The 23091-nt window shown below is 39.6% G+C and overlaps 1 long non-coding RNA gene across 3 annotated transcripts in view; it reads left to right on the forward strand.

The window, feature by feature from the left end:
• The window catches only part of LOC120741739, a 431134-nt gene that overhangs the window by 25586 nt on the left and 382457 nt on the right, over positions 1 to 23091 (forward strand). For all 3 annotated transcript variants that reach the window (XR_005697678.1, XR_005697679.1, XR_005697677.1), the window contains exon 2: positions 21158 to 21260. This is a non-coding gene — a long non-coding RNA (uncharacterized LOC120741739). The remainder of the gene's footprint in view (positions 1 to 21157; positions 21261 to 23091) is intronic.

Here is a 23091-nt window from a genome sequence, read left to right on the forward strand (position 1 = left end):
CACACCGCTGCAACCGTGACGATGCCCTGCGGGCAGTATGGAGGCAGGATTGGCAAGGGTCGGATGGTTGGATGGGGAGGTGGGGTGGAGGGCACTTAAGCACCACTCCCCTTTCCTTTTCTTTCCGACCCCCTCCCCTCCTTAACTGCTTGCTTTCCTTGGTGATTAGCTCGCCCTGCGGTGAGCGCTAAGCATCCTAATCTGCAACTGTGAGGTAGTGGGTGTAGAGAAGCAGAAAGACAGACGCACAGACTGACAATACACAATCTAGGGTGAGAAGAAGCACACAGAGAGATGGACAAACACACAAATTATACTTATTAGAGTGGTTTGGTTTTGCCTGTGAATGATCTGGTGGGCTACAATCCTCTGTTGTTTTACATTATCATAGAAATTGCTGCTATGTTATTGTATAATAATTGCAAACCGCATCAGACTAGCATTTTGCATATTGTTGCGGCAATACTGCTTTTGATGAGCATTCATTGTGTTAAAGTGATATGGATAACTTTGGTTTATTAGAGCCTAGGTCTGCTGACACAAAGCTCCTAAAAATCAGAGTTTTTGAACATTGTCTTATTATCCAATGATTTGTAAGACAGTTGTTAGCAAGTCGGTCAAAAGACTATTTCCAATGTTAAGATTGAACATATGCACTGTGGGTCTTTCTTTCTCTTAACTATTATCACCCCAGTAATGATAATCTTGTACTTGCCAAGTTCATTGCTAAGACCTGGGGACAGGATAACATTGCCAACATTATATTACTGCAAGAAAAGCAGTCAGGAGATCAGGGTTTTTTTGGTTTAATATATTTCAGTGAAACCCCCCAAAACGTACACACTTACTTTCCGGTTTAGCTGTGTATAATAAGCACGAATGAGTTCATCCACTGAGACTTCAAAATGTCCTCCAAGGTACAGAAAGGCTCAGTATTGATTCAAACTCTTATCTAAAGGTAATAATCCAACTGAGTATCTTCCAAAGTTACATTCATCTTAACATGAAATTTCCTCCGTCTTAAATAAGCGCATAGTTGTGTCTCTCTGCCGAAACACGTTGAAGAGATTTGTTACTGACCCAACTCTGACTGTTGGAACCTCATATAGATTTTTTAATCTAATTTAACACTTTTAAGCTGTGAGGTTATCAATCTTTTTTTCCTACAGGAGGCCAGGCCTGCATAGCAGCATTAGAGGTAAATGTATGGAGGCTGCAAGAAAATAGACGGCACAGAAAAACTGCCAGTATTAAGAAAGCTAAACTGAACTAAAATCTGTGAAAAGTCATTTACTGTGGAGTTTACAAATGCCTAGATTGAGTAAAGGAAACCAAGGTCTCTAATTTCATTTCCCTCTACAAACGGTTCCAAGTATGTGGAAAAGAATGCACAAAAGCTTTTCTTCTCATTTCTGTCAATATGCTGGGGCCATACAGCAGATAAGTCATTGGTGATCTGAGATTACAACTGGAGGATGAGCTCTGTGAAATAAGTTTAAAAACATACAAGTCAAGTTTGCCTAAGATACATTCAGAAACACACCTGGAAATGAAGGTATACAGCAAAGGCCACAGTGAGAACGTAATAAATTGAGTCAAATACATTAAAGTGCCAGCATGGTGATTTGCAGATCCACATCTACATGCTTTAGGTACACTCTGTCACAGCATACAGTGTTGGAAAATCATCTGTTTCAGCTACTCTTGCTTATATTTGTGCTTTTGTTCGTCATTTATTTTAGTACCGCCCGCAGACAACACAGAAGTTGTGCAAAATATAAACTTTTTGGTAGTCGAATGAAACATTTAAGATTACCCATTGCAGCCATTATCTGTGAAACACACTTATGTTTTTTCAATAGTCGAAAATGATTTTTATTGGGCTAAATGCTGGTGACTTTCTTTTTTTTTTTTTTTTTTTAACCTGTCCTGTCTGGCACTGTAGCAATCAGAATTATTGCCTAAAGGCCAAGAAAATGCATTTGATTGTCATATTTTGTTCGATCTTTATTATTTATTAATTTATTTTACTTTTAAGTTATTACAGTCAGAATGGACAGGACAGGTGGAAGGGAAAGAGAAAGATGAAAAAAAAGAGGGGTTGGGAAGAGACTCAACAGAAGGCGAGGAGAAAGGAAAACCGAGGAGAAGAAGAGAAAGAGAGAAAAGACACAAAAAATCTGTTTGATCACCAGACAGAAGAAAAAAGTAGGGAAACCACAGCAACAACCAACATAAGCATAAGTTACAATACAAATTAAATATTGAATGTTACTGAGCAGCACACAAGACCGACAACGCACTAAATGTTTAGAGGCCAACCAAGATACTGTGTGTCTGTGAGTACAAACAGGTGAATGCCCATGTGGACACCTGTGTGTGTAAGCGTGCTTGTATTCAAAAGGTTTCTCAATGTAACTATCTAATAGTAGGTGTGGGGAGCCGTAGCCCCCCAGGACATGAAGCAGGCATGGAGGGGATCCAGGCCCCAGACATCTAGAGCCCCCCAGAGCACAAGAGCCCAAGGAGGACCACCGTACGTTCTGAATGAATGACTGTGCATGCATGGCAAAGAACCATACACATGGACAACAATCCAGGACTATAAATGATGCATTAACCACTTTAAGGTATCATCAAAGAAACAATAATTTTCTGCATATTAGGGAACCGTCATCTATGTGGCCACAACATTAAAACAACCTTCCTGTTCGTGTCATTCCACCTAAATACCTCAGCGCTCGGCCAAGGGAATTTTGCGGTGTACCACTTGTCTGGCACCAGCATCTTGGCAGCAGACTTTTTGTGTCATGTGCTTTAAAGGGCAGAGCCTCAGGTGTATTGGTTTATTTTGGCGCATTTGGGAGATGCTGAGTCAGCCTGAGACTTGGGAAATTTGGAGCTGGGACAGTGCCTTGGCCTCTTAGTCCTGTTCCTTCTTTAGCAGTTTTTGTTGTGTGGTGGGCAGTGTTGGGGTCATTACTCAAAGAAACTAACGAGTAATGTCTATTACCCATTACTGATTAGTTTCCTTAAAACTAATAGCCGATACTACTTAATTACTTGTTGGAGAAAGCAATTAGTTACACTATTTATTACATTACTTTCTTGTAACACTGTAAAATGACCTGAAATGCATTGTGATAATCAGGCTACAACTCCACATACCAAGATTTAACACTTAACAATCTTTCTTTTTGCATTAATGCAGGAACACAAACCGGATAACACACAGCAAAGTAGAAAACCAGCTCAAAGAGATTTCAAAAAGGTCGCTACAGTGATTCTACTGTAGGAACATAAACAGGAAGAAACAGAGGCTGCAAGCCTCATAGTGCCTTTGTTTACCTGCTGAAGATCAGGCTCTTGCTGCTGGGCTGGGGTTCTGCATGGACTCAAGTTTAAAATCATTCTGGGTTCTTGGTTAGCTTTGTGTTAGCATGATCTCTCTGCAAGTTTGCACAGAGCTCATGTTGTGTTAGAAGTATTTGTTTCTATTCTGGACACCGTTTGCACATTATCATTGTGCTCTTGTCCTTTTGTGCAATTCAAATAAAAGTAATGTCCATAACTCAGCTGTAGACCACTCCAGCATTTTCCATCTCTTCCGCAAATATGCAGAAAAAAAAGCATTTTTTTTTTAAACTTTTTTTTTAAACTTTCTATCCAACTGGTGTGCAGATAACTGAAGAACCTAATTGTAACTGTAATGTAGTTACTGAATTTAGTTTAACAGCATGTTAAATTACAGCTGGTGGGAGAATGGGGTACCTTGTCACCAGTGATGGAAATAACGGGATTACAAGTAATGGCTTTACTAACGGCGTTACTTTTTTCAGTAACGAGTAATCTAACTAATTACTATTGTTACAACGCCGTTACCGTTACTAACAAGAAAATGCGGTGGCGTTACTATTTTTCAACAAACAGACGGTTGAAGCTGTGTTCAGCTTACCGCATCTTATATCAGTTGCACGGAAGTAGCTGTAAGTAATCTGGGCGCTACAGCTTTAAGCAGCTGTGCGCGCTCCCGCGGGCGGCAATCACTTTCTGGCAGACGATCACTTTTTGGCACAACTCCTGGAGCTAGGGGGCAAAACAGTCGCATGAGTGCTGCTGTTTGACTGAGGAAGAATAAAGTAGTCGTGGTAAGCCAATCACATGACCACTTCTAGATGACAAAGCAACAAGGTGATTTATACCAGTTTATAAATTGTGTTGATAGGCCACGTAAAACCAGAGTCATGATAAACAATATATATGCGGCGTTTTTTCCTCAATAGTTTCGTCACGTTTACTGTCTAAGGACAGCGCTAGCAAGCACTCTCTGCTTATGACCCAAAAAATAAAAAAACAAAACAAAAAAACCCAGCCCTTTGGTGTTGGTGGGAAAATGCACCATGTCGACAATCAAAAATGATATGGTAACATGACATTTGATTGTTTAGGGAAGAGGGGGACGTTTTAGGAGTGACAGCGAGAGAGAGAAAGAAAAACAACAGAAAAAGAGAGAGCGAATTTTGAGATGTGAGAGATTGGTGACGTTTAGCATGTTTGGAGTGTGTAGTTAATGTGTTTTCTTGTGTAGTTAGTATGCAGTGTTGTGGATAGTTTTGTGTTGTGTGTCAGAACAATGAGGCGACTGCTGTCTCCAGGTAAAAAAAAACAGGAGCAGTGATACACCTGCTGCTGTCAGACCTGCAGGTATCAGGCTGTGATGTTCTCCTTTATAGTGGACAGAAATTATTTTTTTGGAGTGGCAGAAATAATTTGTGTGGCATCTTATTGAATGCAGAACAGCTGATTGTTATATAAACAGTTTGAAATGGTTATTTAAAAAAAAAGGGTAAAAGGTAAATGGCTGCAAATAACTTTGTTGTTTGCAAAACTTGTGCGTATGATTTTAAAATTGACCATTTATATTTGCATTTAAAGTTATGAAACATGATTCATTAAACATGTTTGTGGTTGTTACAGTAAAAACTATAACTTTTTCTACTTGGATTTTATGTTTTTTGTCTGATTTTAGATCAGTTGTGTTAATACAGTATGTCAAAATGAAAACACAACTGTTAATTCAGACTAGAGATGGCACGATACCACTTTTTTATGTCCGATACCGATACCGATATCATAAATTTGGATATGTGCCGATACCGATATGAATCCGATATAGTGTGTTTTTTAATCAATAAAAATGTTTTTTCAATATCTTGCTTGTATAAGTTCATACTCAAGTTACAAAAACACAAACACTAAAGCTATTCTGTTATACCTGTATGCAAAAAATACACTGCACTCAAAATATTTCATAGTTCAGCAATACTGATCAATCTAATAAACTTAAACCTACTCCATCCTCCCTATTCTGGTATTTTAAAGAGTACTTTATTATTATTATTATTATTAAGCAACCTAACTAATAGGGTTCTAAAAAAAAATAGGGAACCACCCACCCTCCACCTCGTGATGCTTAATCGCTGTAATCAACTTTAATTTGATGCAGTGTGGGAAAAAAATGCACAGAACTCAATTATTTTTCAAGAGTAATTAAATAGATTCAACATCTTTCTTCAACAGAATTGCAGACTGCACATATGGAAAAAGTACTATAGCTTACTGGGGTATATTAGACTTAATAGTTACTATATACAGTAATGGACTTCTATACATTTTTCATCAGATTAAAACTTTGGGTGTAAGATTCGGATAATTATTTATTAAAAGCAACACATTTTAAATGAGAATAAGAAAGAAAAGTATTTCTTTGTGCCCCCTTTTCCCTGTTCATGCCCTATCGGCCCCCCTGGCTAAACTTTGCTAGATCCGCCCCTGCACAGTTACCAGCCGTCAGCTACGTAGAAAAAGATCCTGGTGTAGAAAGTAAGATTAAATAAATTCTAACAACAGCTTATCAAGCTTAAACGTGCTGCTGTTGTTCAGCCGCTGGTTTCCTCTTTCTGGCACGAAGTGGGCGATAAACAAGACTCGCGACAGAAAAGCCGATCAGCTGATCATTGATCAGTTTGACGATTGAAGTAGCAGCAGGAGAGGGAGAGGCAGTCGCTCCATATATTGGTTGTTAAGCTTAATGTGGGAATGCTTTACAAACATTCAGAGATGAACTTACACACTTGCTTTACTTCTCTCGGGGATAACTTTGTCGAAGATGAAATGCCGGCTCCAAATGCTCAACCAGACCACCGACAGGCTCTATCACGTGACGCACACTGCTCCGACGTGCTAAGGTTATGAGGCCATGTCACAAGTTTTGTGAGGTGCTTTTTTGATATTTAACGGATCGGATTACATTTTTTATTTCTCTCCGATATCCCATCCAGTAATTTAGGTCAGTATCAGACCGATACCGATACGTAATATCAGATCGGTCCGTCTCTAATTCAGACACGTGAGGTTGTGCTGAAAAGGATGATACCAAACCAGGCAAAGTAAATAGTTTTTAAGGGTAAAATCAAAAATAGTAAAAAATGGCCAATGTTTTTTTTTTTTTTTTTAAAGTAACGCAATAGTTACTTTTCAAGTAATTTATTGCTCCATTACTAACTCATTTACTTTTTTGAAGAAGTAACTAGAAACTATAATTAATTACTTTTTCAAAGTAACTTGCCCAACACTGCTTATCACCATGACAGGTGCCTGGAGTGGAGTGTTAAAAAGAAAGACGACCTATCTAAGGTTAGGGTTGTGCCGCTGAAACGAGACACAACCCTGTGGCGTTAACACGCCACAAAACTGTGGCGTGTTAACATAATGCGAACCCGACCACTAAGACTGAGCTTTTATGTTTCGTTAAGTTAAGGATTGTGAAGATACTGCAGGTGGGCTCCAGTAATAACACAAATTCAGTTTGAAAGTGATTAAACATTTATACGTTTTCATATGTAATAAATGTATTTATTTCTATAAAAAGTGAAGTAAAACCCTGGTTAGTTGGATGTTACTCAATACTCTGACCAAAATTTACTGCTCTTCTATTGAAGTTTGTATCCCAGTGGCAGGCGAGTCACACGTTGCCCTTAACACTTTGCATTTGACTGGGTCGCATTAGCAATTTATAGCCAGCAGCCTGTGTTATTTGCATTTTTTAAATAAGAATTTCATGGAAATCCATGAAGTTCTCTTGTACGGAGCCCCGCAGGGGACATGGGAGAAAAAAAAAATTAGGGAGAAAAAAAAAAATTAAGACTGACTTTTGCGAGATCTCGCAAAACAAACTCGGGATCTCGCAAAACTTTTGTGAGATCTCGCAAAACAAACTCGGGATCTCGCAAAACTTTTGCGAGATCTCGCAAAACAAACTCGGGATCTCACAAAACTTTCTCGCGAAAGTTGAATTCCAACAATGGCGGCAGCTACTTAGTTGTAATATTACTCTTTCTGGGTCACAAAATACACTTTTAAGATATTTTGAGGTGTGAATGTAGTTGTGTAAACGTCAGATACCTGCTCGGTTTACAAGACATCACATATTTGCAAAAGTGCTCCGACGTTTTTGGAGATCTGACACCCACTAGCTCGAAGCTAACGGGAGGTTGAGACCTACTACAGCCGGGAGGAACACCGCTTTCCCGGCACATCGTGCCTCGACCTCCCGGTCGGCTTCGAGCTGCCGGCCTCCGAAGAATGCGGCTAAAACTTTTGCGAGATCTCGCAATACTTTTGCGAGATCCCGAGTTTGTTTTGCGAGATCTCGCAAAAGTCCGTCTTAATTTTTTTTTTTTTCTCCCTAATTTTTTTTTTCTCCCTAATTTTTTTTTTCTCCCATGTCCCCTGCGGGGCTCCGTACTCTTGTAATTTGATTAGAGCGCAGATTTAAGATTGGGCCTGTGGGATCTTCTGTCTCCTTTTAAGGACGCCGCTGCACTCTCAACTTTGGGAAAGGCTGTGATAAACTATCCGACATATATATGTTACATCGTTCTGCTGTATTCCTGTATTACATGTCACAAGTCAAGATCTGCCATCTCTGTTACTGGAATCACATTCCTACATTTCCACATATGGAAACCTTATTGTTCCAAGACAAAGCTGTGGACTTGTCCTTTAAATGTGCCCTGCTCGAGTGGTTTAATCAGACCCAACACGACTCCTTGCCGTGAAGTTCCCTTGAATCAAGTCATCTGGATGTCATCATGGGCATATGGACACCATATTGTGTCCGATAGTGGCGACTACTGCCGTGTGGTTTCACCACGGGAAAGTGGTAGCTCTTGAAGTGTTGTGAATTCAGCACTTTGCAAGTGTAGACTGTTTGTCTGCGAGAGTCCCTATGGGCTGCGCACCACTCACACCCTCTTGTGTACACAGATTGTTTAGTCAGCCTTAAACAGCCACACATGCATGATGTACAGTACTTGCTGCTAATGTATACACACATGCAGGAATGCACACATTCTTTTAGTAAAGCTAAATCAACCGTGCGAGAGCCCTACATCTGCCTTAAATCAGGACTGATCAGTCTCCCTAATCAACCATTTTGGCCCCCTTCAAAATGCTCCATTTCCTGACCCTCATCTCTCTCTTTCTTTTTCTCTCTTTTCGCTATTAGTCAACCCCCCCCTCTGATTCTTTTTTAACAACCCTTCTCCAAACACTGCGACTGCCAGGTTTGTCAGCCGGTGTAGATTTAGCTGCCTTGTCAGTAGCGCTGCTGTCCTAATCTCTATCACAGCCTCAACTCTGGCCTTGAGGAATGATCAGACAGAGAATGAAAGAGGGTGAGAGAGAAGCAGATTTTGAGCCAGAATAGCTTTCTTTTTTCGTTCTGCTTTTTTTCTCAAATAAGCAAATATGTAAAGTGGCAAAGGCCCAGTGCAGACCTACCCGAGAGATGTTTATGACTAGAAAGCTGCAGCCTCCCCTTGGCCCTTTGAAAGAAAGAGAAGAGGTTGGAAGGAGGGAGGCGGGGGGTTCAGAGGGGAGGCAGACTTGGCACAATGCTCCGACTAGTGTTCTGAATTAGCAAAGGCCTCGTTCACCCCCACTCCTGCCCCTTTGTACCTTCTCCCCTTTATTTTCTTTATCTTTCACTCTTTGATTTTTCCCCCCTTCCTCCTAATGGCTCACGGCTCGTCATAAAGTAGGCTAATTTATGGAAGCTTGACTGCGTTGGCCTATGATTTTAAGGATCACATTAGGAACATAAGCTTCTTTTTGGCTTTTGTGCCAGATGATTAGGCTGTAATTATGTTCACAACGTTGGGTCAGTATTGTGCTGACTTACTTAGTACACAGGACACGTTCGTTTCTAAAGATTGAAAGATGCTTGAAACACCTATATATGATTCCTTTTGTTGCTAGTAAATACTTTAAGTTGAAGTTTGTACTTAAACATTCAATCCTTGAAACACAAGTCCACCAGTTAGGTTCTAATGGTTGGAAGAAATGCAGTGATGTAATGGCCATATAACATCCAAGTGCACTGTTGGACCCTTAAAGCATATCTTTTTTATGTTCCTACCATTTCAGGTGCACATTAGAGGGTTCTGTGTGTGTATTCTGCAACTGGTCCCAAATAAACCTTTACCAAGAAGTGGATCTTTCTTACACCTTTTTTCCACCAAGCAATAAGACTGGTAAAAACAAACATTTGGTCTCTATAGCTAATTTCCCCCAACGCAACAACTGTGAATTTTGTTATAAGACATCCATTTGGATTGAATTTAGTGCAGTGTCTGCTTTCATTGACAGGTGTTCTCCAAATTGGTAAAACTGATAATTCACATGACCAAACTGGACCTCTTGATCATATTTGTCCTTTTGTTTTTTTAAATGGAACTGTCTGAAATAATATGGCTGACTGTGAGGTACAGCCCCTCTGAGAGGTTTGTCCTTCAACTTTGGTGAGTGAAATTCTATGACCAGCAAACGTGTTTCACATTAAGAGCTGGGACCACTGTTTTGGAGTGATGACTGGAGACTTTATTGTGTCAAAAGTATCAGCTTACCTTTGCTGTTAAAGGTTGTGTGGCAAAAATCTTGTTCTTATACTAGTCAGTCACTTCATTCCACGTGAGAAGATCTAAGTTGATAAATAAAAAGGCACACGTCTCAGTCACAGCAGCACACAGTGTGCAGCTGTACCTGCTTTGGTGCATTTTCTTTTTCCCTCTCTAGTTTCATACATGCTGGACTAGTTTACTAGTGAAAAATGTCTTTACAGCCTGAAAAGAATACATAAAGCAGGGGTGTCAAACATAAGGTCCAGGGTCAGAATTGTCTCACCAAAGAGTCTAATCTGGCCTTCTGGACAGCTTTGGAAAAAGTTAATCAATTTTGGACTGCATTTTTATTTTTATAGGTTTCCCTACTGATAAAGACCTTCCCCACGGTCATTCATACTACACCAAAGCATTTAATGATCTAGAAATTCCTGTTTTCTCACTATCTGCTAAAGAATTTTCTGTTTTTACAATGAATGTTTTTTCTTTTAAAAAAGGACATTTTCTGTGAATTAACAAAAACTTTCCATTTCAGTCTTTCAGCCTGAGCAATGAGCTAGCAGAACATTTTCTGTAAAATTGTAATTTTACACATTTACTTATTACAATTTTAAGCCCAAGGAGTCATATCCGGACAAATTTCTTTTATTGACAGCAGCATTTTGCTATAGAGAAACTGATGTACTGTTGAAATTGTATTAAAATATCCCAGTTAAATGTGTAGTTAAAGTTCTTTACACTAACAGAAAGGGGGGTTTCACTGGTTCAGGCCACTTAAGATCGAACATTTGATCAAACAGATAACATGAGTTTGACATCCCTGACCCAGAGATTTTACACTGGGCTGAGGAAAGATACTCCACCTATTTGACTCTGAGCCAACGCTGCCAGTCAGCCAGATTTGGCCAAATTTCTATGACAATTGGACCAATATAACTTTAACTGCTGCCATGGAAAATTCTAGATCTGATCAAGTAAAATAAAGCAGTGTTCTTTGTACTAAAGATGCAGACTCAGCAAACCAGGGCAAAAAAAACAACAACTTTTTAAATTCAGAAGGAAGGATTTGATAAACTTTTGACAAAAGGATTCATTTAGCAGCCTTTAGTTGAAGTTAAATTACTTGATCTTATAAATGTGGTAGCCTTTTAACATGGTTGCATTCTCTTTTATTTTCATGCAAACTTAAACTTTTATGAAATATTTAGATTTTTAAGATTTAACCTGGGGCAGTTTGTTTAGCGTATGCACAAAACTGCCAGCAACAGGGACAGGATTAGAGTGTGCTTGCAAGAATGTGGGTTATATTATGATACCAGGTCCAGGGAGCAGCGAGTAGTATGTGGGTTAAATTACACTGTAAGCAGGGACTGCTGGACTGTATTTGGGTCATATCATACACTTTAAATAGGGACTGGTGCACAATATGTGGCCTGTCTTACATGTAAATCCAGTCTCCAAAAGTCACGCATTATGGTTTATGTGCATCTTAGAGATTCTGCCCTTGTTGGGAAGCTTTTTGTGTGAATTTGTATACCATCATACACATGTACTGAGATGAAAATTTTCCACCACACCAAGGTCATTGCAAAAAAACATGTCTCACGTATCTGTAATCTTACTCACATGTGCATGCACTCACCCACAGAAGCAGCTCATCCGCACTCCGGCGGCCCGTAAGCCCTCAGATATATAATTTTCTTCAAATGCACCTTTTTGGACTAGTTTGTCTGTATCCCCGGTGCCCTTTTTCAATCTGAGCTGCCGACTCATCTTGTCGTGTGCTGTCTTTCACAAATCACACAGCAGCGGGGCTGTGATCAGAGAGGGACAATTTGTCAGCTGTATGCATGAGTAAGCAACAGATATGCCATCCATTACTCTGACCGGACACAGGAAGGGAGAAATAGAGGGGATGGAGGAGACTGTGTATGTTTGTTGTTGCACTACTATCCTTTTTCAATTTTGGACCTTCAGATGGTGGCCCTTTTTGGAAAGTGAGGACAGTTTGGTTGTACATCATTTTCACAAAAACTAGTTTAATGTTTGATTTCGGGGTTAAGGAAATCCAGAAATGCTTTGGGTCACCTAAAGTGCTAAGTAAAATGAAAAGAAAACATAACCCTCTCTGATACTCCCCCCCTAGAATTTACCATCTTGCATAACAGTGCATTCTAATGTAGCCTGAACCTTCATGCAAGCATTCTTGTCATTTCTTTAAGTAGTCTGCAGGAATAGTTGTCCAGGCTTCATAAAGGGCATTCCAAAGCTCTTCGTTGGATGCTAGCTGTCTTTTGTCTCTCTCCAAATTCCACACTATTTCAGTAATATTCAGGTCTGAATATTACTGAAATAGTGTGGAATGATAGTGCTCCTTTATATGTTTTCTATCCAGGTGTGCTTTTAATGCATGGACAGTGTATTTGGGATCATTGTCACGATGAAAAATGAACCAAAAATGAAGCATTTGTTGAAGAATCAAACTCTGATGGCAGTTTTTGCTAATAGATCCCTAACACCATTTGCTGAAATGCAATCTCAAACCATAACAGAGCCTCCACCATGTTCTACACATAGCTGTAGTGTAGTAGCAGTTTCTTTTTTTTTTGGGGGGGGGTGTGTGATCCCTTTAGGAGTTTAGGAGCAAATCATCTGCTTCCGAGCCACCCTTTCAGTGACACCATTTCAGACTGTTATATTTGCAATTTTTATAGATTCAGCTAAAGAGATGCAAACAAATTATGCTTTTATGGATTTAAATTGTTTGAGATAGAATTGAATATTGGTTAATGATTCGTTTTTTGCTAACGTTGTGTAGACACAATACTACTGGACATCCCTTGCGTTAGGTGCTGTTTCTATGCTTGAATGGAAGGCTTTCAAAAATCCTTGAAATCTGTTGCTCAAGTCTGCTCACTGGCTCCTTTGAAGCAAACTAAAAAGAAGTGTAGTGTAGTGGTTTGCACAGTTAAATGGCAGGTGAAAGGTCAGTGGTTCATTTTCAGCTGGACACACAAATTTGGGATCTTCTCAGGAAAGGCATCCACCATAAAACTCCAAGTCAAACATGCAGAACTACCTGCTGTGGTGACCCCTTATGATAAAGGAGAAGTTTAAAGGATTGCTGGTTGCTGTTTCTATTTCACAGGGGTGGGCGATATATCGAATATACTCGATGTATCGCAAGTTTTTCCACGCACGATGGTTAAAATGACTTTATTGTAACCATCAAGTATAAATTGACATGGAAATATGAAGCTGTCTGCATGCATTCACTGTGAGTTTTTTCTGTGAATGCATTATTAATCCCACCTCCCAAAAGGAAAATTTTCTACCTGGCACATTGCGCTGAGAATACTATTTATATTTGTCCCAGATAGACAAGCGAGGAAATACAACAATACAAAAAAAGAAATTTCATAAGGAGGACGTTGAACAAAATGCATAATTTGCAAAACATGCCATGAAACTATCTGGTCTTTAAGTCTGACATCATTAGCCGTTTTCAGGTCCAACCTCTGCTTCAGATCCAAAGTCAAATTAACACTGCGGCATCACTGAGAGTTGAAAAATTAAAACGCATAGCTCTGCTATTGCTTCCGACATTAATGAAGACAGAAAACTAAACAGTAATGACATTTGTAGGGTTACTGAAGTTGGGCTAGCTGGTATTTAATGATGTGCTACGTGGTGGCTAGCTACACAGCTATGGTTTGCATACTATAAACACATTAGCACAGTGAAACTGGAGGAGGATGAACACTAACTTTGTTTCCACTCGATAAAAGTTAATGTGAATGTTCCCGATGGTTAGGGACAAAAGCAGTTGCATGGCAGGATGCTCTAAACGGACCAAACTTCAGTCTGGAGAACAACTGAGATAATCCATCCACAATGCGAGGTTAGTCATTAATATACTGCTGCATGGCCTAGGCTGTAGTTACATCGTAAGGTTTTAAAAACTGAGCTTTAAAATGAACAGTGGTAATAAAAACTGAGAGAGGCCGACAGTGATCGCTGACTGTTTTTAGGGGCTTGTTGAGATTAAACAGAAAAAGATACAAAGCATTAAAACATGTTAAAAACACAACAGCCTTAATAAACGCAGAGTAGTTTGGACCCAGAAGCAGGGTTATCACGTCATCACTTAAAGATCGGATAGTCGCTAAAGGTAGCAGTACCACGAAATTATCCCACCAGCTGAATAATCATCCACTGCAAAATGAAGAATGTTTTGAACTCTGCATGTCAGCATTTCCCTGCAAAAAAGCCCACATTAAATAAACCAGCTGTGATACCTGTGAATGTTCTTGGCCAGTTGTTTTAATAGTCACTATCTAGACTTTTGTTTCTGTAATTTGAGGGCATCACATTTTTTATTTTACCATTTTTAAATGTTATAAGCACCATTTTAATTTAGATGGTTTTATTTTTCTCTTGAATTCTTGCTTGATGTACTTTTTTGCTGCTATGATCTTTTGTTTGTTAAAGGTCTAGTGTTGACCACAGAAGGAGATTTACTGTGACAGTATTGTCATTAGTGAAAAACCTTTGTGGGCAACTGATAGTTAAAAATGGTTAAAATAAAACATTTCAATTCATTCAGATTTTTTGTATTCAAAGTAGGAAAAATTGAGATTATTTAAACATATTTTTATATATATCGTGTATTGTGATGCAACAGAAATTATTGTGATATTAGATTTCCTCATATCGCCCAGTCAATTTAAAGCGTTACATCTGTAATCCATCTGAAGACATGTATTATAATGCAGTTACAAGACATACAGCTAATTAACAGGTGAAGGAACAGCATTGCGTACATTGATGTCACAATTTTAAGCCCTCCTTTTGCTGTTATTACTGTTGAGCTGAGGACACCTACAAGAGAACTCAAGCAGATAAAAGGTTTTACAACATATTAACCGTAAGATAGCTTGAAGACATTTTATAACCAGTAGGCCTGCCAGTTTGTTTGACAAAAAGTCGTTAAACTAAAGAAAAAGTTGCCATCACCTGTTTACATGCATATTGGTGTCAAGATCAAGCATAAACAATATTAAACATGTTAGTAAAAATACACAGACACAAAATATTAGTCCATGAAGCTGACCTGTCACTGGCTACCAAGCAGTGCCATGCAAGCCTGTGGTTCTTTCCGATCATTACTCTTACACACCATTACAAATTAATTTCCAGCAAGATGCAGCTGAACATTAAACATGTTTGGGGTGCTGGTCAACAGGCCCCAATTGAAAATTAAGATCTGATGCACCCTTCAGTCTTCCAAACACAAAATCAAGTATTCAAGAACTTTGAGGTCAGTGAATAAATCCTCTCAGCACCTACATGATAAATCCAGTTCCCTTTGACTCAGTACCACAGAGTAAGGATGGATGATGTTGTGAAGACAGGGAGCTAGAGATAAGAAAAAGGGAGAAAAAAAAGCAAAGAATTGGATCACAACTTTCTGCTTGGACAACTTTCTGGCATGATATAGAAAAAAACAAACAAACCCCAACCCACTTACACTCAAGCTTTGTGAAAGTTATGCATGTGTATGCACGAGGTTATGTATCTATATTGCCTGAAAGTGATTCTCTTTGTGTGTCTGTGGTTAACATTTACCACATTTTGTCTGATTGAGTGAAGTTATGCTGAAATTCCCCCACACTCATTTACGCATGTGTGCATAGGTGTTTAAATTTCCATATGAAGGTCATTTGTTGGCAGGCCTCTGAGGTCCTGAATAGAATAACAGACACATCTCAAACAACTACTTTTGTTAGTGCGAGACAAAAGGGGATGTGAATGTGTGTTCTGGAATATCTGCATAGTGTGTCAGACGGACTAACAGAATGGCAGCCAAGTTTGGTAGTTTCACAGAACATGTAAAAGCCTGAGTAGTCCCACAACATAAAGCTTCAGAACTCTAAAGGTTGACTGGCATTACCACAAAGACTTTGCTGGCACTCATTGTAACATTATGAACCCATGAATGCATGGCTATTCAAAATGTAGTCATTCCTTTATTCATTTGATCTTGAATTCACTGATCCTTTCTGCCATGTTGGGGTCAAATGTTTTTTTCCCCTCTTTTTTTCCTCTGGAAATAAATTACAGAGACCCCTGACAGGTTTGATCATGTCACAAGCAAGCAACCTAAAGATCATGAATCATTATCGTTCTTGTCCTTTAAACATCCTGTTAGCCTACGATGTGATACTGTATATATTAGAGGCCAGTAGGAAATGTAAATTCGTTCTATATCATTTAAAATGCCACAGTGTCAAAAGTAAACACAGTTGAATGCAAATACTGCACATTTGTGAGTTGTATTTTCCATCTATGCCAAATACACAACAGGAAGTAAATAAAACAGATGATCCCATTACAAAGTTACCTGATAAGTAATGCATTAGATCAGGAAGCAGGTAAACAGTAAGTTGGTTTTGGAAGAAGAAATGAGCAGGAGGAGGAGGAGGGTTCGAGCACTCCAAAAAGGCAGGTATTGTGGTGATGTCATGTTTTGTACTGGCACACAATGGCGCTAACGCTCTAAAAACTATAACTTTAAAAACTTTCTTTTAATCCATCTTTTTTTTTTTTTTTTTTGTAAATCCAGGCCTCTGTAGTGGAAATTAGCCTTAATTCATGTCTCAGCTCCACTTTAACTTGTTTAGCTAATTCTCTAACTACAGTGCATCAGACTATAGTTTGGAGTACACTCACCAGTTGTGGTCACAATCAGTGACCACAACAAAATGCATAGTGTTACAACATAATGCATACTATATCATTATACACCTCAGCCACTGTCTATGGATTGGGTGAATGCAAAATGTTGCAAGGTAATGCAAAATTAGTGGAGAAAAAAGATGATGATTCCCACTGTTACACTTTAGGGGCTCTATAAGCTTCTGCACAAAGACAGCTCTCTTAGCTGATAAAAGCTCAGCTAGACTCCAATCAGTCCATTAACTTTCAATATACATGTATATTCAAAAATACACGTTTAAGTCTTTTTCTTACTCATTTGCTTACACACACACACACACACACACACACACACACACACACACACACACACACACACACACACACACACACCCCTCTGGTATGAATGGCCCTTGGCCACAGGCAGAGTTTTCACAGTAAACTAACCTTGATCAATAACCTGCTATGGACCTCAGCAAAACCCACTGTTCTCCCTACTGCTGGATTTCAATATCACGCCTGTTTGAACACTCTAGCCATGGGCCAACTGTGTGTGCGCATGTGTGTGCATGCACATGCGTATGTATGCATGTACTGCTGCCGCATGAATTTGCGCGAGCCTGCAAGCATGTGTGAATGTGTTTGTGGCCTCCTGTACGCTGTGTGTGCTTAAGGAATTCTCTGTGCATGAATTTGGTTGTGTGTGTTTTGGGCTGTGTGTTTGAGTGAAGCCTCGGGGTCCGCTGTGAACGGTGCTAACTGGCCCTCTGAACTCTTTCCTGTGAAGAGAAAGAGAAAGCCACTGGGCATGTGCAGAGGACAGCATGCCATTTACCTGGGCTACGGATGGTTTTTAAAACTGGCAAGAGGGACTTACACACACACGCGCACACACACACACACACACTGAAGATACTCCTGGCTTTTGCCTCAAACGCAAAAGCACACCTTTGCTCCCTCGCCTCAAACACAAACACACTTCAAAAGTTCTTTTTCTTTTTTTTTTCTTTTCTCCTTTTTTATTTTTGGAAGCGATGCAGCCAGTACTACCCCTGCGTTTAAAGAGCCTAACCGCTCTCTTCATGTGCCCTTCTCTCGCTTCCTGCCTCTGCAAAAAGGCCCCAACGCGCCAGAAAAACTTACTAGTTTACATCCAGCTCTACAACTAGCGAGACAACCTTTTGGCTCTCAAAGGTGTTCGTCTCACAGTGCTCTTTATATACAGTGAAGTGGGGCCACACATTCGGCCTTTGCTCCAGTTCGAGCTGGGCCTTTAGAAGAGTAAATGCTCTGAAAAATAACCACTGCTGAACTCTGGAGGAGTGAATAGTTGTTGAACAGTGCTGCGCTTTATAATATAATGAGACATATATGGGGCTTTTTCCAGTAATGAGGAGTGGATAAGCAATCATTTTTACTCAAACGAGTTTGAAAAAAAAAAAACCCCATGCCTTATCTGAACCTGCATGTGTGTGTGTTCATTTGTCTTAATGTACCTGGCAGGATGTGTACGTGTGTATATGTATTAGTTGGTAGTTGAATACAGCTGACCCAGATGTGTTAAGTGGGTCATGGGAACATCGCAGCCCACACACTGGGGGTTATGGATAGGCAACAGCCTTGTGGTTTGTGTGTGTAAGTGTGTGTAGATGGGGTTAGGACACTGGGGCAGTGCCCTGATTATACTCAGATTAGATTTGGGAATTCATCGCCCCTCCTTCTGAGCTTTACCCCCAACTCTGTCTCCTATTACTTTTTCTCTCTTTCTCTTTGTCTTCCTCACTTTCTGTTCCTTTGCTTTAACCTCTGGGCATCCAGAGGGGTTTGTTTAAGACACATGCTAAATAATCACATTTTGGGAAATTAGAAGATGTAACATTTCGAATGAAGTCTCTTATATTTTGACATTGCAGTTTTTCCTGTTAAAATCCTTTCTGTTTGGGTGTTTCAATCAGATGAAAATGCTATAAAAAGATTTAAGGTTAGGGTAGGTTTATGTTACATATCCTAAACAATTAACAATGTTAAGAAGTTGTTTTTCCTTATAGCAGTTGTACAAGGTGTAAATGTGAGGACCAATGGTTGTCTTTCTGTGTTAGCCAGGGTTTACCCTGTCTCTCACCCTATACCACCTGAGATAGGCTCCATCACCCCAGTAGATGGATGGATGGTTGCAAGGTTGCATGGATGACAATTTTACAAGGCGTAAAAAAAAAAGGTTTTGAGAATCTTTGGAAATCTTCATTTCCCATTCAAGAGCCTCATCTTGTACACTTCTATACATGAACATTTTCATGGTGGCTGCTATTTTTTGATCACTTTGTAGAAGTACTTTGTTACTTGTACCTCTGCAATGTGTTTCTGGAAATGCTCCAGTGTCTGAAAAAGGTGACGCTTCAACTTGATTTACATTTTAGGAACCAAACAAGGTCCCAACAAGGCAAACATGACAAGTACAGCAGGCTGGAAATAAAGTTTGTGTTGGTGCAGGGAAAAAAAACTGAATTTTCAGCTCGCTCTGTGCTGGCACAGGATGGTAGTCTGGCACATATTACACGTGTGGTCAATTCTGAATGACAGAATGCTCCTGGTTTCTCTCTGCGCCTGAAACTCTGTTTCCCGGCTTGGAAAGGGTGGACTCTTCAACTGTCAACTGCATGGTCATAGCAGGAGACCCAGCTTTGAATCAGCTATGATGCTTTACACAAAATTAATGTCAGGATGAAAGAGAATTTAATCTTTGCTGGCTGCACAAGTTTGCGGTTTTCTTTCTACTCTATTTTTCTGTATCCCTTTCTTGTGCTAATGTTTTGGGCTATGAGGTTGTTTTTTAATGCTTTTTGTAAAGTGCAAATTCCTTCAAAACCCAACTGAAGGTCTTTTTGTAAGTCTCCACAACTGTGTCAGTTTACTATCGCAAGTTAGAGAACATATACTATATGGACCAAAGTACTGGGCCACCTACACATTACACCTAAAGGAGCTGCTAGAAACCCATGCCATAGAGCTTCTGATGCACGTTTTCTGTTCTTATCCTAAAGCCAGAACAGGTTTGAAACTTTAGAGTTAGTGAGTCTCTGAATGTCTGGGAATACACGCTTCTTTTGTGGTGGAGGAACACCAAAGTAATTGCTTACGGAGCTTGCTTCTTTGACATCTTTAAGAGTTCTGAATAAATGTCTGTCCTCCTCCAGAACAACTTATGTACGCAAACGCGCGTTGCAACTTCTTATCTGGTGCGCGTCTTTTATTTTGATAGTGAATGTGCACCTGCGGACCACTTATGTGCAGCCCTGGTTATAAATCCTTACCCTAGGTTGGAGGTTAGGGTTAGGGTTGGGATAATACCACAACACCAACAGCAACTTTGGTGAAAACCAGCCCAAGAACTCTTCTTAACCATCTCCACAGAGAATGTACTTGACTGCATGTTGAAGGCCAAGTGGTGGGAGATGAAATGGGATCTTTGATGACAAATATAAGTTAATGAGCAGTACATAGGTTTTTCAGTTCCGGGAACAATCAGTATTTTACTGTCCCCTTCTTGTCCTTCCATGGGAGAAAAATAAATAAAATAAAACTAATGTCTATATCTGAACTCCTCAAAAATAGATGTCTGCTCTAATGTGAAGTACCATACCTTCTTATGAAGGAAACATGTTAAGTTTGTAACAAAGTGAAACTGGAGCCAAAATGTAGCAATTTTTCAAGTATTTTTGTATTTATTATAGGAAGAAGTGTGGTGTATGTCAACCTAGTCTGGTCTCATGGCCAAATAAATTGACGTGTACATGGACATGATTTACAGTGCAATTTCTCTGTTTGTGTCTTTGTATCTCTACACCGTGATGTAAGTGCATAAGGATTGTCTTTTTTTTTGTTTTTGTCTTTTTTACATTAAAGTCCTTTTATTACTGTTTTTCAAACCTACCTTGAAAGCCTGGACCAGGATGTTTTATGCCAATTTTCTTTTTCTTTTTTTTTTTGCCATGTTTTATAATTTATTTTATTGTCAGCTTTAAAGTGAAAATAATTTTTCAATTTGAAGAAAATTTGCTTTCTGCACCACATATGTTTCTCAGAATTCTCTAAAGAATTCTCAAATTCTTGACCTGGCAGCCAAGAAAACAGAGCTTTGAAAAGATGACAGGTGTATTTTAGTCCTAACTATCTTTTTCTAAATCTAACTAAATAGTTAGATAATGAATAACAATTAAAGTAAGAGGTGAAAGGAAATACGAGTAATCCATAAGAAAGGGTACGACTAATGGGTTCCCAGTTAGACTTGATCAGTGTTCGTTGATATGTGTAGTCATTACACCTTCACTACCCACCTAGCCTCAAAATATGTGAGTTTTTCACCCTCACACTTGAAAAAATATATCTGCTGTGATACTGTGTCATGCCACCATGTCTACCTGATTAGTAACTGGATTTGCTCATGTCTGTTCCTGGTGTTTTTCTGATTGTGTCCCCAGTGTGAGTGGAAATGGGGCATGCAGGCATGGCGGGAGTGCTGGGAGGAGAGAAAGCAGCCAGGGTGGCACGTTGACTGGAGGATCGCCAACCGCTCTCAAACAGGTAGGAATCCATGCCAACTCTGCCTCCCTACCCCCCCCGGCCCCCCTCAGTACGTCTGTCTGAATCAGTGGCCGTCATGCTCGCTGACATTCAAACTTTGTTACCTGCTGTAAAGATTTACAGCTTTGTTTCCATTACTTTATCTGTCACCGCTTCAGTGGTGAATATGACACAGTAGATCTCTTGTTAGCGGATATGGAGCTTATAACCTCAGAGTATGTCAGGCTATGTGCTATTTTAATCATCAACTTTTTTTAAGATTCACCTAGTAGCAGTTTGTGTTTATAATGCAAATACACTGGGTTACTTCAATAGACTGAAGACAGCTTAAAAATGCATAGATTTTCAGGCAAGCTATGAATTGAAATATCCCTCCATCCATTTTCTGCTGCTATGTGGGTCCAGGTCACAGGGGTCAAAGTAGAGATTCAGAGTCAGTTTTGTCCCTGGCCACCGTCTAGTCTAGATCGTATGCAGCAACACCGAGGTGTTCACAAACCAGCAAACAGACATAATCTTTCCAGTGTCTCCTCTTAGTAGAAAATGCCTGAAACACATCCTCCTCAAAGCGGAGGAGTAGCAGCTCTACACCAAGTCCCTGCTCAATGCCTGAGGTCACTCTATCTCAAAGGTTGAGCCCAGACACCCTATGGATGAAGCTCAGCACTTGTTTGCATGATAGAGATCAGGCTGTGGTCAGCGAGGTAGACCCTGGTGCTCAGTTGCCATGCTGGAATTACTCATATTTAAGCGTTCATTCTATAACACCGTCTATAAAACAGCTACCCACTGCACTCATGGTGTCACAGCTTTGTTATTTTAACATAACAGGAAGCATACACATAAGACAACATGCTGTTTTTACAAAACATAAAGTACAACTGAAGTATGAGCTCCTTTTGAGGTTTTGAGACTTCTACACCATCAGTGTGATTTTTTCCCCTTGAAAAACCCAAATAAATTGCACAATAATTTTTTTAAGCAACACATTTAAAAAGGACGAGATAATCAACAGTGGCACCATAAAGACGCAACTTAATATTTTTACAGAATAAAAAATATATATTTTGAAGTTAATGTTCATTATGCTAAGAAATTTTCAGAAACATTTTTTCTAAAAACAACAACAAAAGCAAAACAAAATAAAACAAAACAAAAAAAAAAACCCAAGTGTGCTTGCTCCTGACAGGACCATTAAGAAAGGTTTACCTACTCCATATAAAAGCTGGTGAATTGCTTTTCTTTTTGGCTTTATTGTAGATGATGTTCTGAAAGCAAAAGGTTCTTTCAGGAAAAAAATGATGAAAAAAGTAAGAAAAATATTAGAATCTTTTTAAAGTTGTTTTTATGTGAACCTACCCTAAGAGTTATATCTACTGTGTAAATGCTATTAGCTAAAAGATGGCTATGTTGATAATGAGGCACCCCCTTTGAGCAGCATTTACTTGTTTTCATAAATGTGTTTAGTGCATAGTGCTCTCATTTAATGAGATCACATGATATCTAACAGGCGTCCAGACTGCCAAAGGACAGTGGCTGTAACTGGCTCTCAGACAGACTCTGAACATCAGGTGTTTAAATTCAACCGGTGTCAGCGTGTTAAACATGACTGCTAGGGCCAAACCGGCCCTCAGCTACACGCTCTGATGTTTATATAGCTCAGTCTGAGCCAAATGCATCCCTCCAACACACAGGTCAAAAGCTATGAACTCAGAGTGGACATTTGCCAGAGAACATGGAGAACATGGCCTGCCAATTGCTACAAGCCTGTGGCCAGACGGCTAGTGTGCAGAGTTCAGGAGCAGCCAAGTGGTGTCCAGTGAGGGATACC

Source organism: Simochromis diagramma, unplaced genomic scaffold (genome assembly GCF_900408965.1).
Source record: "Simochromis diagramma unplaced genomic scaffold, fSimDia1.1 OVJJ01000486.1, whole genome shotgun sequence".
Lineage (NCBI taxonomy): Eukaryota > Metazoa > Chordata > Actinopteri > Cichliformes > Cichlidae > Simochromis > Simochromis diagramma.